Here is a 16606-nt window from a genome sequence, read left to right on the forward strand (position 1 = left end):
CATGTGGGGATTAGGGAGGGGACAAGTGACACCAGTGATGTCCCAGATGAAGTCACTGTCCCCAGTGACAGCACAGTGGTGACATCACTGTTCCCACAGCAGACTTGGGATGTCCTCGATGGCTCTTTGGCATTTCTCGACCACCTCATGGTGGCTATGGTTATCAAGCCAAGGGTCATAACAGGAAGCCCATTAGATGCACTCCATGTCCCCGAGTGTGTGCAGCAGGTGATCGTTGGCCAGGCGGGCGCTGGCATCCCACAGCCGCCTGGCCTCGGCCACCTTGGCCGCCAAGGTCACATGGAAGTCGCGGGTCGGCTCATTTGTCCCCTTCAGGGCAGATTCGATGTCCCGAACCCTGCGCCACAGCTCCCGGGGGAATGCAGTGCCTTCGTCACATGCGGCCACCAATTGCTCCAGCATCTCCAAGGCCGCCTCTGCCTGCTCTCTCATTGTGGTGGCCTCCTCCTCCTCCTCACTGCTGTCCACCTCGGCTTCTCCCATAGCAGCTTCTATGGCCGCAGTGGTGCCCTCACCGGCGACCACGTCCCTGCAGGCGTCCCGGAGCTCGGTGGCCTTCCCCAGCAGCTGGAACCAGCTGTCCACGAGTGTGGCCACCGACTTCCGCCAGGCCCTGGCCACCCTCGTCACCTGGGCCCAGGTGATCCATGGGGTGCTCTCATAGGCGGCCAGGGCCTGGCCCAGGGAGGTGAGAGTGTACTTGTGCTCGAAGGTGACACCACGGTGCCACCAGGTGATGCCACCGTGGTCCAGGGTGTTCCGGAGGCGAGTGGCAAAGCCCTCCAGGCCTGCGTGCAGGCACTCTGGGGGCACATCCAGCACCTCATCAATTTTTCCAGTGGGGCCGTGGTGTCTGCTACCTTGTTCAGGGTGGCCACCACGGTGACCAGCGACTCCAGCAGGGATGGGAACAGCTGAGGAGGGGACAGGGGAGGTGTCAGGGACCTGGGGGCTCTTGTGGCCTCCTGTGGTGGTGCCTTTGTGCCCTCCCAGGGTCCCATTCGTCCCCTCCCTGGAGGGCTCTGCTGTCCCCTCTGTCCCTTTGTTACTCCCTCGTCCCCTCTGCCACAGCCTGCCCCCCACTGTCCCCCCCAACCCCACCACCCTCAGTCCCCTCCACCCCTCTGTCACATCCCCCCTTCCTGCCACACCCTCCTGTCCCCCTTGTGAACCCCTCTCCCCTCCTGCCCCTCCACCACCTTGGTCCCCTCTGGCCCCCCCGGCCCCTCCCGCCACCCCCTGTGTCCCCTGTGTCCCCTCCCGCCCCCGCGCCGGGATTGTCGCACCTCGCGGGGCTCCATGGCTGCTGGGGGACACACCAGGGACGCCTTGGAGACACTCTGCTGACACTTTGGTGACACTCCGGGGAGTGAACACACCCGACAGTCAGAGACTCGCCCGAATGGGGCGGCCGGGGGGGTGGGGAGGGGCGAGGGAAAGGTGAGGTCACCCCCCCAGCACCGCCCCCCGCCGGCAGGGCCAGGGCGGGGTCCCCAATGTCCCGCCGATGTCCCCAACGAGACCCCAATGTCCCCTGAGTGTCCCCACATGGCCCTGATGTCTCTTCAGGGTCCTGAACAAGGCCCAAGTGTCCCCCGATGTCCTGTTGGGGACACTGCGGGGACATCAGGGACATTGTGGTGACCCAAAACGGGACAGGGGATGTCAAGTTGGCCCTGGTGTCCCCAAGGGAAGGACAACACGGGGGTGTCCCCAAGGTCCCCAATGTCCCTCAGGGTGTCCCCGTGCCCCAGTGGTGACAGTGCCACCCACGTGTCCCCACCCTGTCCCTACCCCTGCCCCGCCAGTGCCCCCTGGGGCACCTCCAGCCTCCGTGTCACCTCCTTGTGCCCTTCCCCCGGTGTCCCCAAGGCCACCATGATGTCCCCGAGAACCTGGGCAGCGCTGGGGAAGCCCTGTCCCCTTGTCCCCCATGGCGTCACCTCCTTGTCCTGAGTGACAGCGGCCACCAACGTCCCCAGCGCCCGCGTCACCTCCTCCAGCTGCCCCAGCACATCCGCGGTGACCTCGTTGGTGGCCGTGGTGGCCTCGGCGCTGGCCCTGGTGGCCGCCACCCGCCGGGCGCGGTCATGCAGGCGCAGGGCCATGTCCTGCTGGTGGCCCTGCTGGTGGCCAGGTGATGCTGCAATGTCCCCAGATCCCGCCAGGCCACCTTGCAGGACACGGCCACCATGGCCAGGGCCAGCAGCAGGTGACCATCCTCGGCCACCCGCAGGGACACTGCAGGGACATGGGGACACTGGACAGGTGGCACCAGGGACACGGCAGTGCCACCAGCCCAGTGCCACCTGTTCAATCCCCGTGTCCCTGTGCCACTGCCACCAGTCCCCAGTGTCCCCAGTTCCATCCCAGTGCCACCAGCCCAGTGCCACCAATTCCATCCCAGTGCCACCAGTTCTATCCCACTGTCACCACCGCAGTGTCCCTAAAGCTGTCCCAGTGCCACCACCCCTGTGTCATCATTCCAGTGCCACCAACCTGGTGCCACCAGTTCCATTCCAGTGTCAGCAACCCAGTGCCACCAGTTCTGTCCCACTGTCGCCAGTGTTTTGGGGGTTTGGGGGATCCGAGGTGGAGTTTGGGGGCTCCCGGGGGAGGTTGGGGGAATCCCAGATAAAGTTTGGAGGGTCCTGGGGGAGTTGGGGAGATCCTGGAAGGTTTGGAGTTCCCAGGTGAGGTTTTGGGGGTCCCAGGTGAGGTTTCCAGGGAATTGGGTCATCCCAGTTGAGAATTCCCAAAGATTTGGGGTTTCCCAGGTGAGAACACAGGCCGGGGGTTCAGGGGGGCTGAGGGGCTGGGGCCTGAGAGCATTTTGGGGGCTTCAATCAATGGGGAGGGCCTGGGGGGTGCCGAGGGGGAGGCGTGGTGAGTGTGTGGGGGGCTCTCATGGATTTGATGCCTCAGGTTTTGGCTTTTCTATTTTTCAGATTCTGTGCTGCTTTACTCTGTGGGTCTGGGCTTCATATTAAGGGATGCTCAGCTCTGTTCACAGAGCAGGGAGACAAAACAATTCCTTTCCAGCTGTGAACCCAAGGACAAATAATCCAAACTTCAGGCCCAAGAGCATAAACAACGGGCACTGAAGAGAGAAAAACAAGAAGGATGGGACTTCATCATCTAAAGACATAATTGGACAATTAACTCCAATATGCAAATGGAGCAGAACTTATAAAACTGACAGACCTCGTGACCAGCCGTCCATTTTGTGGCCATTTTGGTGCATCTTGGGCGTAGCCCTGGCTGGGCTCTTGTTCTGCCCAAGGTGTATCCATGGAGGCCTTTTAACAAATGCCTGCTTTATTGTGTAACCGTGTCTGGCCTCTGTTCTAGGTCAGCCTTGTGAAGGCCTCAGTTTGTGGCGAGCACGAAGGGAGCCGAGGCACCTGGGCAGGGCTGGAGCAGAGGCAGAGGAAGGTGCAGCTGCTGCCCCCAGCCCGCGGCACTGGCGGGGCCCAGGTGCGGGGCAGAGGGTGCGGGAGGCCGAGAAGCTCGGGAGGAGCGAGAGAGGCGTGAGCGGCTGCAGGGGCGCTGTGTTTATCGGGTGAGCGCGGTGGGAAGGGGCGTTTTGTGCTCGGGAGCGCAGCGGGTGCGGGGCTCGCTGTGCCCCGGGCCGGGGAGGGCGGGCGCTGTGAGCAGCGGGGTTGGATTGCGGGGCTGGGCTTGGCCTGGGGCCGGCAGTGCTGGCGCAGGGATCGTTCCCGCACCGCCGCTCCGGAGCGCCGCGATCGGAATCTCGCTCTTTCTCTCTCTCGTTGGTTCTTTTAATTTCTGCTCAGAACTGTTAAAATTCCGTGTGTATATTCTGCTGCGAGTGCTGTAGTGGTAATATCCCGAGAGACAGTCCCCTGAGATTAGCACTGAGAAACTGTGGCACAGTGACCCACGCTGCAGCACTTGGAGGGGGCTGTGCCCCGTGGGATGGACTCAGCTTGGAGAAGTTCCTGGAGAAGTCTCCGGTGGGAGAGAGCCCAGGGTGCAGCAGGGGAACGACTCCTGTCCCTGAGCAGAGGGAGAAGCCCCGGGGCATGAACTGAGCCCGGCCCCATTCCCTGTCTGCGGCACTGCCGGGGTAGGAGGTGCAGCTGGAAGGAGGGAGGCGTGGGGGAAAGCTGGATTTAAGGGTCTTCACTTATTTCTCATTATCCTGCTCTGAGTTTTTGGAGTTTTCTGTCCGAAATCTCTCCCCTCCCCCACTCATACACAGGGATTTGGGGCGGTTTTCCCTTTTTGGGGAAAATCAAAGCGATGCCCTGATGCTCCTAATTAGGGGTAGGAGAAGTGAGGCTCCAGGGCTTCCCGCTGAGCCGGAGCCACCAGAGCCGCAGTGCCGGGAAAGCCGTGGCGGGAGCTGCGGAGAAGTTTGTTTGTGTTTTCAGCTCAATCCCCCCGGGCCCGGGCCCGTTCCAGGGCTGCTCCTCAGCTCCGGCTCTGCCCTCACGCAGCCCGGGGCGCCCTGAGAGCGCGGAGCGGGGCTATGCCGTGTGCAGAGCCCGCCCCTGGCTGGGATTGGGCGATGATGCCGTCAGTCGTGGTTGTGGCGCGCTGATTGGTGGGAGCGGGGCGGATCAGGGCCCCGGTGGCGGGCTGAGGGCGGCCGTGGCTGGGCAGCGGCGCCATTGTCGGAGCGTGTGTGCAGTGCCGTGAGCGGCGGCAGCGGCCAGAGCGCGGTGAGGCGGCGGCGGAGCTCGGAGGAGGCCGCAGCGCAGGTGGGAGCCGCGCTGGGTTGTGCGGGGGCTCGGGGCTGGCTGCGGGCCACGGGGGCGGCAGGGGGCTCGGGCGGGTTCGTTGTGCCGTGTCCGCCCCGTGCTGCCGCTGGCGTGAGGGCGCTGCGGGAGCGGCTGCCCGCGGTCTCCTTGCGGCCGCTGCCTCGGCAGGAGCCGCTGCCGGAGCAGCGCTGGCTCGGCCCGGTTGCTGTGGCTGGGACAGAGGGGGCTGCCCCGTGCCCGGGGCTGTGCGGGGAAATTGCCGTGGCCGGAGGTTTCTGTGCGCAGAGGAGACAGAGGAGTCCTGTAAAAGTGACTTTATTGCTGGGCAGAGGGAGAGGCCGTGGGGCATTTGCCGTGCGCTCTCTGCCATTGTTGTAGTTCGCAGCCTCCTTTTTATCCTCATTTCCCGGCTTCATCTCCCTCTCCCTTTGCCCACTGGCTGAGGTACTTGGAAGGTTCAGACCTCCCGATCCGGTAAGTGCGTGTCCTCGTTAATGTGCACCCCCACTTTTGTATAACAGCCGATATTCACGGCTCTGTTAAGTCTTTGTTCTTCTGGAAGTTCAGGAATTCAGCGGGACTTTGTCTGAGCAGCGGTCCATGTAAATTAGTAACAATTTTTGAAACTGATGTTTTTTTCCTTCTTTATGTACGAGTCCCTGACCCAATCTCCAGGTGGATTCACTCAGTGATTTTGTTTTCTTTTCCTTTTTTTTTTTTTTCTCTTTCTTTTTTCCTTACTGAGTCTTCTTAGGTTTTGGGATTATTCGCAGTGTCCTCATTCCCTGTCCTTCTTTAGTCGTTTCTGCATCTGGAGGCCTGGCTGCCACCTGCATGCCCTTGCTCAGCTGCTGAATGAACTGCACTCTCAAGGTGTGGAGCATGGTAAAAAGATGAGAGTTGCTATAGCACGTCAGAGAAGAAACAACATTCGTTTAACCCATCGTCTGTGAGGGAGCCACGAAATCGTGTCCCCTTCCCATCCTTTCCACATTTGGACCAATACATGAACTGCTTTTTTGTTTCTGTTGTTTTGTTTTTCACCACTTTTCCTTTGTCATCTGTTTGCCAAGAGCAGTTTGAGACATTTAATTTTCCACAAATTCCTCTTTTTTCTGCTTACAGATGATCTGATCCCGTCCCTTGGTGAAGTGTTCCTCATTTCAGTGGATTGGTCGGCAGGAAGGTCAGGAGCTGGAGCTGTCTGGTTGGTTATTGCGAGGAGAGCTTGTAATCTAGTGATGCCATTGAAATGAGAAATGGGTTCTGTGGCTCCTGATATGAATTGGTTGGGGTTCCCAAGGGCTGGTCCATGATGTTGTAGGATTTGTTCTGGTGGACGTTTATGATTTTGTAATTGTTTGCACTGCCTCAGGAGCCAGGGCTGCATCAATGGCCCATTTTCTCTAATTTAAATATCAATTTAAACTTGGATTCCCAGCTGATTTCGCTGAAGTTGGAGTAGCAGAAACACCCCGGTGCTCTAATATACCGTATATAAAATAGACATTGACAGAACATGTTGGGGGTGGGCAGAGGGATGATTGCCCCCCATTTGTTTATAGTGAAGTTTTCGCAACATTCTCCATGTTCTGTTTCCTTTTGCAACTTCACCCGTTTCTGTTGCAGGGTCAGATATCCTCCCCCTGGGCTTGGCCCGCTGTGGAGCCCTGGCTGCTGCTGCGTTGCCTTCAGGGCAGGCTCAGGGGCGGCCTCCCATCCTCCTGCTGCAGGCGGGAAGTGCAAATCTCCGGGGCCTCAGAGCCCTTGAGGCCAGGCTGAGGGGTCCCCCCGTGTTGAGCTGTGCTGGCGGCTGTTTCTGGCCTCAGGGACACTTGGCATGGGCCCCTTGGCCACCAGTGGTGCTGCTTTGCACTCCTTAGGCAGGAGCCGATGTCCTGGCTGGGTGTTGGCAACAGCAAAGTGCCAGGGCAGGCTGTGTGCCAGCCCAGCTTCCTGTGGGAGAATGTGCCTTGATATCTGCTCCAGTGGTTGCTGAAGCAGTGAGAATTGCTTTTGCCCCCCTGTTAGGTGCCATGGTGTCAGCAGAAGATATTGAAGCCTTCCTGCTCAGGGCATTTCAGTGCCAGGCTCTCACAAGCACACACAGCTGCGCGGGTTGAGCTGAGCATGGGGTGGTGACCTGTATTGTGTCTGATTCCCCTTCCTTCCCTTCCCTGGAACAGGGTGCTGCTGTTAGACGCCACTTGTCCTGCTTGCTTCAGAGTGCTTTGGATAGACTCCATATTAATTTTCCCTCTTTCCCTGGGACTGCCAGAACTTCAGGGTTCACTTCAATATAGGCCTGGCCAGACATTTGACACAGAGGTACAATAGAACTGGCCTCTGTATCACCGTTTATAATATTAATTTGCATTCCAAGTTTAGTGATCAAATCCCTTTCCAGTGAATCATGATAACAATTAGGACCAAGTAAAAATTCATGTATTTCAAATTCCTTTCCCAGATGTACCAATAGTGGTTGAATAAAACCACGCATCTTTCCCACTTATCCCCTCACTAATTAAACATATTTTTAGCATTTTCCCCCCCATATGTCGAAGATTCAGAGTGGATTGAAAAGCCCCTATGTCCATCAGGAAATGCCTCATCTCAATGCAGACCCACCCTGAATGTTCTCAAGGGCTGCAGTGTGGAGGGTCCCTGGTGTGATGGGAGCTGTGACAGCCCTGCCAATCCATGTGCATCAAGGGGTGGACTTGCTGGTCCTGAGGGTGCTGCTGTCTGTGCTTGCATTGTCCTTGTGCCCTGCAGCTGGAGCCCTGGTTCCTTGCCAGGGGCTGTTTGGGTGGGCTCTCCCCTGCCGAGGAGGGCAATGCCTCTGCCAGGTGCTTGTGGCTGAGCCGTGCCCTGGGTGCTGGGGCCCCCTTGGGCCCTGGGGTTGATCCCTCAGGGGCTGTAGGAACTGTGCCATGGCCTTTGCCTTCAGCTTGGCCTTTTGCTGCTCCCTTCTTGCATTCACCTGCTGTGCCTTTGTGCCCAAGTGCTGCAGGGCCTTCTTGTGCCCCTCCTGCAGCCCCCCTCAGTGCCTGTTGGTGCTTGTCTTGCTTTACAAGAGAGGTGTCTGCTTGGGAAGGCAGAAAAAGCCTCTCTTGGAATGGAGAATGCAAATCCCCTCCATCTTAATTTTTAGACTAGTGAAATCAAGGGGCTCTCAGGCAAAGATATGGGAATAGGAATACCAGTTCTTTACTAGTGTGTATAATAAAGCAAACAAACACCAACAGCTGCGGCACTGACAGCAAACAGAGCCCGGACCCAGTCCCGGCCTTTGGGCTGCGGCGCTTTGCCCTTGGGTGCAGTTCCGGGCATGGCCGGCAGGGGCGCTGGTGGCCCCCGCGGGGCAGGGCAGCACATCCCTCCCATGGGAACCTCTCTGAACGGAAATAGAGCAATCTCTTCATCTAACTCTTTCACTTTTTTACCTTCTCTAGCCTTTCTACCATGTTTTGAGAAAGAATTTGTAGAGGGCTGCCTTTTAACTGAGCTCCTAGTGTTTTGATAAGGTGCTTCCTCTAGAGAGAGACAGAGTTTCCTTGAACAGCCGGAGCTGTGGTTACCAAGGGGCCGTAACTCAGAGCAGGACGGGGTCAGGGGAGGATATCCCACCGAGGCTCAGTGGGAGTGTGGGCAGGGTCTGCTGCCGGAATCGCCAGAGGGGGATCTTCCCGTGGAGCCCGAGGTGGAGCGTGGGTAGCCCCCACATGGCTGATGGCGGCTGATCCGGCAGCTGCCGGCAGAGCAAAGGCAGGTGGGAGAGCCCGGCAGCAGTGGCGGTGCCCAGCGCAGGTGGCACGGGCAGGGCAGCCGGGGATGGGATGGCTGGGACCCCCCCTGGGTGCGGTGGGCGCGGTGACATCGGAGCAGGCGGCAGGACAGAGCAACCCCCATCTTCCCCAGCATGGCCGGCAGAGCGGTCGCGGGCCAGGCAGTGGGAGCAGGGCACACAAATTGAGCGACAGCGCTGGGGCAGGTGGAGCTGCCCTGGGCCGTGAGGCCGCACCTGGGATGGAAACCGGGGCAGGCGGAGCTGAGGCGGGCAGCGAGCCGGGACCCGGGACAGGCGCCTGGGCTGCGAATGGAGGGGGCAAGACCTGCAGAGGATCCCACTCTCTTTATGATTTTTCCTCTTGTTCCTCTCCCTTTCATTTCCCTTTGTCTTTTCTTGTTATGTCTAGGGTGTTTCTGATACTTCAAAGATTTTTATTCTCCTAAAATCTCCTGTCTAACATATGGGATATTATCTTTCTTCTCAATTAAATGAGGTTTTTTAACTAATAAATCCAGGGGTCCCTTGGTTGGGTTTTTTGGGGATGTTTGGAGAATGAAGGAGTCCAAGGCTGAGCGGAAAAGGCCCCTTGGGGGGACATCGGGGGGTGGTGGTGGCGGCTGCCGGCAGAGGCAGCCTTGAGGAGCAGAGCCCTGTGTCCCCCAGGAGCCCAAAGGGGAGAGCCCAGAGAGGGGGGAGCGCCGCCATTGGCGGGAGCCTCAAGAGCCTGGAGAGGGGCAGGGGGGACTCCTTGGAGCCGCTGCAGCCCAGAGCAGAGAATGAGGGGAGAAGGGAGCCCAAACAGCCCCGGCATCCCGAAATGGGGAGAGCGAAGCGGGGGGAGCTTTTGGCATTGCTGGGACTGCCAGCAGCCTGGGCAGGGCGGGCACTGAGGAGAAGGGGGACCCCCAATCCAAGCATGACCCCCAGCAGCTGGGACAGGGGGGAATCCCTGAAAAGGAGAGGGGAGGGACCAGGGACGGGGAACTCTTGGGAGGCTTTTCCAGGGCTGAATCTGGGTGTTTGGGAGGTTTTTCTGGAGCCCAGATGGCCAGTGACTTGTAGAGATGGACTCGGGCAGAGGGACCTTCAAACTCAATGTGTGTTGGAAAAGATGAACCAGGAAAACCTTATAAATATGATTATCTGGGAGAAGATTTTGGGAATATAGGAAGAATAAGGAAGATTGAAATGAAAGCAAGCTTTAAGATACCTTAGTTAGTGAACAACTGGAAACAATGGTGTGGCCCAACTGAAGGTAATCCCCTTTTGATGAAACAATTCCTTTTGCTTGCAGACAGATCCAAGGGTCAGAGCAGACCCTACTGGCTCAGCAGAAGGGGTCCAAAGAGAAGTTTTTGGGGTTTAAAATGTAACACATTATGGTGATCTAATGATTTTTACTGGCTGTATGTAAATGCTGTAGGATTTGCATCTGATTCTAGATTGGTTAGTGAGAAATAGAATATTCAACACAGAAGAAGATTGATTGTATTGTAATGGGAATCTTACTCTCTTATGCTTTTGCTCTCTGTTACCCTCTCATCCTCTCTACCCCTCTCTTCTCTCAGGCCTGCTCCGAGCTGTGCCTGGCAGCTCCAAGCAGGGCCCTGCACCCAGGCCCTTTGCAATAAACCGCAAGTTCCACGACCTGGCTGCAGAGATCTCTCGTCTCCGTCGGTCCCAACCGTCCTACCCCCCAGTGCTCCTACAAACGCGCTCATCCCTTGTTTTCCCCAAACCAGGATTTCCCATTGCCAAGGCCTGGGAGGCTGCGAGGAAGAGGAAGATGCCCCGGGACACTGAGGCAGGTAAAGAGGAAGTCAGTGCCCCATTCCCCTCTGTGCTGCTCCATCTCCCAGCCCAGCACGGCCCCGGCTGCAGCTCAGGCCTGGGGGGATCTCCTTGCCCTTGCCTGTGGCACAGAGGCAAATCCCATCCTGTCCTTGTCCTTCCTCCCCCAGAGCAGGAGCTGAGCATGGAGAGCAGGGAGGACAAATGTCCGCGGCAGAACCTGGTGGAAGAGGCCGTTTTGAGCGGCTCCACGGCGCAGGAAGCCAACAGGGAGGAAAAGCCCTGGAGATGCCGCACGAGGAGAGGCTGCAAACGCAGCCGGCGGGGATCTGAGGGGGAAAGAGCCAGCCTGGGCCGGGAAGGCGGCCGGAGACGGAGCCAGAGCTCGGAGCTGGTGCTCTGTGAGCAGCTCCATGATGGGGAGAAGCCCCACACGTGCGTGGAGTGTGGGAGGAGCTTCAGGTGGAAAGGGGACCTGATCAGGCACCAGAGGATCCACACTGGGGAACGGCCCTATGAGTGTGGGGAGTGTGGCAAGAGCTTCAGCGTGAGCGCCGACCTGATTGTGCACCAGAGGACCCACACTGGGGAGAAGCCCTATGAGTGTGGGGAGTGTGGGAAGAGCTTCAGCCAGAGCTCCAGCCTGACTGTGCACCAGAGGACCCACACTGGAGAGAAGCCCTATGAGTGTGGGGAGTGTGGGAAGAGCTTCAGCCTGAGCTCCAGCCTGATCAGCCACCAGAGGATCCACACTGGAGAAAGGCCTTACAAGTGCTCCGAGTGTGGGATGTGCTTCAGCCGGAGCTCCAGCCTGATCACGCACCAGAGGACCCACACTGGGGAGAGGCCCTACGAGTGTTCCAAGTGTGGGAAGGGCTTTCCGACCAGCTCCCATCTCCTCCGGCACTACCAGAGTCACATGGAGGAGAAGCCCTTCCAATGCCCCGACTGCGGGAAGGGATTGAAGCAGAACTCCGATCTCACCAACCACCTGCGCATCCACACTGGGGAGAGACCCTATGAGTGTGATAAATGCAGGAAGAGGTTTCAGACCAGCTCCTGTCTCCTCCGGCACTGTCGGATTCACAGAGAGGAGAGGCCCTTCCGCTGCCCCAACTGTGGGAAGGGATTCAAGCGCAACTCCGCCCTCGTCATTCACCGGCGCATCCACACTGGGGAGAGGCCCTACGAGTGTCCCCAGTGTGGGAAGAGCTTCTCCAGCAGCTCTCACTTGACCAAACACCAACGGAGGCACCACTAAGGGAAGCCCTGCGAGTGCCCCAAGTGCGGGCAGAGCTTCGTGCGCTGCTCCAGCTCCTTCCCCCACTGGAGGAGGCACTTTGGGCACAGCCCTGGTCACTCACATTCCCTGTGATCCATGTTGACAACACAGCTGGCTGCTTCTACTTTTTGTTTGGCCTTAATTTTCCTCTACTTCACCTTCATCCTTTAAAAACACCCAAAACTGGGTTAAATGAAGGAAATTGATCGAATATATCTGAAGTTCCATAATTTCTCAGTTGTTTTAGAGGGAATTTAGGATTTGGGGACGCGTTCTGTGTCAAGTACTGCTGTTGCTAAGAGGAAGGATGTTAATGTCACCTTTCTTGTGTTGCTAAGAACTCCTCCCCTGACCCAAACCCCAACTCCACCCTTGGGATGCCCTGTAAAAACTGACTTTGTCTTGTCTTTGGGGGGGTAAGAAATGGATTCCCAAAGGATCATCCTCATTCTCCACCGGATTCCTAGAGGATCAAGCTTTTCCCACTGGATTCACAGAGGATCAGCTCTTTTCCACTGGATTCCCAAAGGATCAGCTCTTTTTCTACTGGGTTCCCAGGGGATCAGCCCTTTTCCCACTGGATTCCAAGAGGGTCAGCCTTTTTCACTGGATTCCCGAAGAATTCTGACTCTGTCACTGTTGTTTTTTTGTTTGTACTACTGCATTCATATTTTTAATTTTTCCTAATAAAGAACTGATATTTCTATTCCCATATCTTTTCCTGAGAGCTCCTTAATTTCAAATTATTATTATTATTAGCATTAGTAGTAGTAGTATTAGTATTAGTATATTGTTATTACTATTATTATTAATCAAAGGGAGGGGGTATATAGTTTCCATTCCAGTGGAGGCTCCTGAAATGGGGAGACACCCCCAATGATGGGCCATGTCAAATAGTTCCTCAAATAGGTAAATGAGTTTATGGTTATGCATGAGGGTCAATGAATATGCAACAGGCTGATGTAATCAAGCCAGAATAATTAAGGGGTGTCTCCGAAAATAACTGGGGGGTCTTGAAGGCCATAACAACCTTCACCCGTTGGTCCTTGTCTCCCATGACATCAGCCTGTTGCATATTCATAGACTTTTTGCATATCCATAAACTCATTTATATATTTTAGGAACAAACAAAATTGGCTTCGTCCTGTTTGGGTCCCACCCCTGTCCCAGCTCAATTTAGGGCGTCCCATCCCTCTCCCAGCTCAGTTTTGGGATCCCATACCTCTCCCAGCCTAATTTTGGTGTCCCACTCCCCTCCCACCTCAATTTTGGTGTCCCATTCCCCTCCCACCTCAATTTTGGGGTCCCAACCCTCTTTTCCCTGCTCTCCCTCCCCTTTCCAATTGTTCCGCCAGTCCCCTCCCCCATGTTTGGTTTTGGGTGCTCCAGGCCCCGCCTGCTCCGTTTTGGGGTCCCGACCCCGTTTTGGATTAATTTGGGGTCCCCAGCCCATCCCCAGGGTCACCTTCCCCCCCTCCCCAAATCCGCTCCTGGCAACTGATGAGTCATCAGCAAGACACGCTCTGATTGGCTGGAAATTACCCCGCGCCGTCACTGAGTATTTACGGCAGTGAGAGGCCTTGGTCTTTGGCTGGCAAGTGATGAGTCAGAGTCGGGCCGGGCGCTGATTGGCTGAAAATCGCTGAGCGAGGCCAGGGCTCTGAGTTTGTGCGCAGCAAGTGGAACGTCATCGGTGTTGCGCGTTCTGATTGGTCGGGATCTGTTTTGTGGTGGGGACGGGAGGAACTGGGGTTCCTTGAGGTTTATTTGAGTGTATTTAGGGTTTGTTTGGGGTTTATTTGGGGTTATTTATGGACTAATTGGGGTTTCTTTCGGGTTTTTCTTGGTTTATTTCTGTTTATTTGGGGTTATTTGGAATTATTTGGGTATTTTGGAAGTATTAGTGTTTGTTTGGGTTTATTTGGGTTTATGTGGGTTTATTTGGGTTTATGTGGGTTTATTTGGAATTATTTGGGGTTCTTGGGGTAATGTTGGTGTATATGGGGTTTTTTTTTTGTTCGGTGTGCTTGATATCATTTGGGTTTTTTTGGCTTTAACTTCGGGGAGGTTTTTTTCGTTTTTTGGGGTTCTTTGGATTTGTTTGGGGTTATTTGGGGGATTTCTAGGTATTGTTTGGGGTTGTTTGGTGATATTTGGGGGTTTTTTCAGGCGTTTTGGGGTTATTTGAGTTGTTTGGTGTCACGTAAGGTCAAAAGCTCCGGGTGATTTTTTACTGCAAAAATCGGGAATTTTTCCTTAAAAATCCGAGAGTTTTCCCCCAAGAAACCAGGAATGTTCCCTTAAAAATCCCGGACTTTTCCCAGCCAATAGTAGCGCGCCCGGCCCCATACCAACCAATCACCACGGGTCTCCCCTCAGGAACACCAGCCTCTCTGTGCACCTATCCAACCAATCACTGCATGCCTCCCTTCAGACATGCCCGCCTCTCACACACCGAACAAACCAATCATCGCGTTCCTCCTGTCAGCTGCTCTCGCCTTTCTCGACCTGAACCGACCAATCACCGGGCGTCTTCCCTCAGCAATTCCCGCATTCTTTGCCTCTATCCAACCAATCACCGCGCGCCTGCCTTCAGCGGAGCCCGCCTGCCCCACCCATCTCCTGTCAATCACCATGCCCCCACTCCCTCTACGAAACCAACCAATCACCGGGCGTCTCCCGTCACCAACTCCCGTGCTCTCCGCGCTGCTCCAGCCAATCAGAGCCGAGCTGGAAGCAACGCCCCTTGACCCCGAGGCCGGGAATGGAGCGGGCGCCCCCTCCCCCCCCCGCCCCCCGGGACCCCCTCAGGGACCCCCGGGAGCCGCCCCGGGCTCGGGCGGGTGCTGCGGGAGGCGCTGGAGAGAGCGGGGGAGGCGCTGGGAGAGGACGGGGGGCTCCGGGAGCTGCTGAGGAGGCGCAGGGACAGGTGAGGGGTCCTGGAGGGGTCGTGAGGGGAATTTGGGGAGGGGTCTTGAGGAGGCTTGGGGGGGAATTTGGGGAGGGTCTGGGGGGAACTTGAGGGTGTTTTAGCGGGGTCTGGGGGTGCTGGGGGGCTTTGGAGGGGAATTTAGGGAGGGGTCCTCGGGGGATGTCACGATCGGTCGTCACGGACGGGTTTCATGATGGTTCATGGATTTGATCTAAGGGTGCAAAAAGAACCAACACGGTACAAGGGGGTTTGCAATGATAATCGAAACAAATGCACCTTTATTGAATGAGCACAGCAAAATGCGATAGAGGGATTAAGGGAGAGAAAAAGATGGGGGAAGAGAGAGAGACAAAAGAGAGAGAGAGAGAAAGAGAGAGGGAATAGAGCTACCAAACGTAGAGACGACGTCCTTTGGTCCAGTCCAGTCGAGGACCTGCCTGTTGCGTCGGGGAAGTCTCAGAGGCCCAGTTCATCTGGACCCCAATTATACTCTTTTTCATTAGGGCAAAGGGGATGGATTTTGCAGCTGGAACAAAGGTAGTTTATTGTATCTTCGGGGGGGGTGGGAAATAAGGGTACACACAGTCCAAGTTTGGCAGCAGGCGAGAGTCATTGTTTTTGTTGTCCACTGCCTACACCTGCAACATCCATCTTGCTTTGGGCAGCTTTCCTTCCTCGCCCTGTACACCTCCCCCGACTTGGGGCTTTCAGTCCCAGTCTCTGGAAGAAGGTGAGAGGGGCCTTCTCACATAGGGATTTCATGTCTCAGTCCCTTGATGAAGAGGTTTCTTACATCTCTACTTGTCTGTCACAGTGGTTATGAACAGTCTTCTCTTGGAGGAGGGGACCACCCTAACGCTCAAACCAGCCAGGCTGAGAGGTAGGGAGGATTCCAGAGCTATTGTGCAAAAGGGCAGGATGCCCTGTGAGCTCAGTGTAGCGTATAACAAACAACATCTGTGAAAACAGCAACTTAGCAACGCTTTCAGGCCTCAGGCACATGACTTTCCCAGCCACCGGATCAGCAAACGGGGGTTTTAATTTTTTGGTGGTCTCTCTCCATGACAATCATAAGGCAGACGAGGGATATTTCAGACAGACTCTCTCAACACGAAACACACTTGTTCCCCCAGCTCCAGAAGACTCGATGCAGCAACAAAAACATTCCTGCAGGAACCACCAAAGGCCAAGGGCCGTTTGGCCACTTTCCTTTTCACACCGCACGCTCGGGCAAATTGCGCAGACCAAGCAGCCTTTCCCCTCTTCCCCATTGGCCTGAAGACACTCTGCACCAAGAGAAAGCTCCTGGACACCCGGCTATCCAACAACAGCAATTTAATGTTCCTCTAGTGGGTGAAGGGAAAGGAAGTGCTGGCAGAGGAGAGGTGTTCCCCGCAGGCTCAGGTGGCCACAGCAGACGCAGCCTCCCGGATCAGTTCTGCACAGCGCCGCGGCAGGACACTCAGCCACGGGCACACAGGAAAGGCCGCGACTTCCAGAGGTGGCGGAGTTGGTCTCGCATCCTCTGGAGCCGGGAGGAGGGAACGCTCTGTACAGCTAAAAGGATGTACAGAGCTTGAAGCGCCAGGCATGAGATGGCAGGGCTGCTGTCATCCGTCATGTCCTGAAGGGCTGCAGAGAGAGAAACAGAGGCACAGTCAGAGGCTGGATCTGCGGGGAGCTGGGCGGAGCCTCCAGCCTCGTCCATGCCACGCAGCTCCTGGCTCGGCCTGGAGGAAGCAGGAGCCAAGAAGGACGAGCTGGCAGCTGCTGGCCAGGAATGTCCCGCAGGCCCCTGCAAGGTGTCTGCGCTGTGGCCCCGCTGCCCTTGGGGCGCGCAGGGAGCGGAGCCGTCGGCAGGCGGGCCAGGGAACGCAGCTGCCAGCGGCAGCCCCCGCCGAGAGCCCCCAGGCCTCACTCACCGCTGCAGATGATGCGGAACTGCGGCTGCTGCCCTGTCAGGTAGCGCCCGGCCAGCCCTGGGGAACACAGAGCGTGTCCTGCCTTCAGAGGCACAGCTGCCGCCCACGGGCGCTGCCAGCCCTGAGGCCACACGCCCT

The 16606-nt window shown here is 56.7% G+C and overlaps 2 pseudogenes; one reads left to right on the forward strand and one right to left on the reverse strand.

The window, feature by feature from the left end:
• LOC134432680 (zinc finger protein 850-like) overlaps positions 1 to 16606 on the reverse strand; it is a 589027-nt pseudogene that overhangs the window by 348241 nt on the left and 224180 nt on the right.
• LOC134432658 (zinc finger protein 239-like) lies at positions 10703 to 15896 on the forward strand (annotated as a pseudogene).

This window comes from Melospiza melodia (assembly GCF_035770615.1).
Source record: "Melospiza melodia melodia isolate bMelMel2 chromosome 7 unlocalized genomic scaffold, bMelMel2.pri SUPER_7_unloc_1, whole genome shotgun sequence".
NCBI classification, from domain to species: domain Eukaryota; kingdom Metazoa; phylum Chordata; class Aves; order Passeriformes; family Passerellidae; genus Melospiza; species Melospiza melodia.